This window comes from Perkinsus marinus (assembly GCF_000006405.1).
Source record: "Perkinsus marinus ATCC 50983 genomic scaffold scf_1104296947126, whole genome shotgun sequence".
Taxonomy (NCBI): Eukaryota; Perkinsozoa; order Perkinsida; family Perkinsidae; genus Perkinsus; species Perkinsus marinus.
In genome coordinates this window covers 1-1,382 of record NW_003210699.1, presented here as the reverse complement: position 1 = coordinate 1,382, position 1,382 = coordinate 1, and the positions used below count along the sequence as shown (strand labels likewise).

Below are 1,382 nucleotides of genomic sequence, written 5' to 3'. Positions count from 1 at the left end.
CAAAGGATACAGGAAGATTATTGATTTATGCAGTTATTTGGTGTGTCACTTTAGCTTAGTGGCAGAACGTCTGCTTTGTAAGCAGAAGGTCGTCAGTTCGATCCTGGCAAGTGGATTATAACACCATAAATATCTGGTCTGGTACGAGAAGCAGGAGCAGGTTTGCTCACTCCGCAAAGGATACAGAAAGATTATTGATTTATGTACTTATTCTGTGCGTCACTTTAGCTTAGTGGTAGAGCGTCTGCTTCGTAAGCTGAAGGTCGTCAGTTCAATCCTGGCAAGTGGCTTACAGCAGCATTAGGCTCTAGTCGGGTATGAGGAGCAGGAGCAGGTTTGCTCACTCCGCAAAGGATACAGGAAGATTATTGATTTATGCAGGTATTTTGTGTGCCACTTTAGCTTAGTAGCAGAGCGTCTGCTTTGTAAGCAGAAGATCGTCAGTTCAATCCTGGCAAGCGGCTTATAGCACCATAAATTTCTGGTCTGGTACGAGAACCAGGAGCAGGATGGCCCATTCTGTGAACGGGACAGGAAAATTATTGATTCATATACTTAATCTGTGCGCCACTTTAGCTTAGTGGTAGAGCGTCTGCTTCGTAAGCAGAAGGCCGTCAGTTCAATCCTGGCAAGTGGCTTACAGCAGCATTAGGCTCTAGTCGGGTATGAGGAGCAGGAGCAGGTTTGCTCACTCCGCAAAGGATACTGGAAGATTATTGATTTATGCAGTTATGTTGTGCGCCACTTTAGCTTAGTAGCAGAGCGTCTGCTTTGTAAGCAGAAGGTCGTCAGTTCAATCCTGGCAAGTGCCTTATAGCACCATAAATTTCTGGTCTGGTACGAGAACCAGGAGCAGGATGGCCCATTCTGTGAACGGGACAGGAAAATTATTGATTCATATACTCAATCTGTGCGCCACTTTAGCTTAGTGGTAGAGCGTCTGCTTCGTAAGCAGAAGGTCGTCAGTTCAATCCTGGCAAGTGGCTTACAGCAGCATTAGGCTCTAGTCGGGTATGAGGAGCAGGAGCAGGTTTGCTCACTCCGCGAAGGATACAGGAAGATTATTGATTTATGCAGTTATTTTGAGCGCCACTTTAGCTTAGTGGCAGAGCGTCTGCTTTGTAAGCAGAAGGTCGTCAGTTCAATCCTGGCAAGTGGCTGATAGCACCATAAATCTCTGCTCTGATACGGGAAGCAGGAGAATGTCAGCCCACTCCGCAAAGGATACAGGAAGATTATTGATTTATGCACTTATTTTGTGTGTCACTTCAGCTTAGTGGCAGAGCGTCTGCTTTGTAAGCAGAAGGTCGTCAGTTCAATCCTGGCAAGTGGCTTACAGCAGCATTAGGCTCTAGTCGGGTATGAGGAGCAGGAGCAGGTTT

General features: G+C 46.4%; 8 non-coding genes across 8 annotated transcripts; all 8 read left to right on the top strand.

Annotated features, from left to right (window-relative positions):
- Positions 1-44: 44 nt before the first annotated feature.
- Pmar_PMAR013172 lies at positions 45-116 on the top strand. Its single transcript has one exon. It is a non-coding gene; the product is annotated as a tRNA-Thr (tRNA).
- Positions 117-218: 102 nt separating this feature from the next.
- Pmar_PMAR013171 lies at positions 219-290 on the top strand. Its single transcript has one exon. It is a non-coding gene; the product is annotated as a tRNA-Thr (tRNA).
- A 102-nt stretch (positions 291-392) lies between these two features.
- On the top strand, positions 393-464 carry Pmar_PMAR013170. Its single transcript has one exon. It is a non-coding gene; the product is annotated as a tRNA-Thr (tRNA).
- A 102-nt stretch (positions 465-566) lies between these two features.
- Positions 567-638, top strand: Pmar_PMAR013169. The gene has a single exon. It is a non-coding gene; the product is annotated as a tRNA-Thr (tRNA).
- A 102-nt stretch (positions 639-740) lies between these two features.
- Positions 741-812, top strand: Pmar_PMAR013168. Its single transcript has one exon. It is a non-coding gene; the product is annotated as a tRNA-Thr (tRNA).
- Positions 813-914: 102 nt separating this feature from the next.
- On the top strand, positions 915-986 carry Pmar_PMAR013167. The gene has a single exon. It is a non-coding gene; the product is annotated as a tRNA-Thr (tRNA).
- Positions 987-1,088: 102 nt separating this feature from the next.
- Pmar_PMAR013166 lies at positions 1,089-1,160 on the top strand. Its single transcript has one exon. It is a non-coding gene; the product is annotated as a tRNA-Thr (tRNA).
- A 102-nt stretch (positions 1,161-1,262) lies between these two features.
- Positions 1,263-1,334, top strand: Pmar_PMAR013165. The gene has a single exon. It is a non-coding gene; the product is annotated as a tRNA-Thr (tRNA).
- Positions 1,335-1,382: the final 48 nt, after the last annotated feature.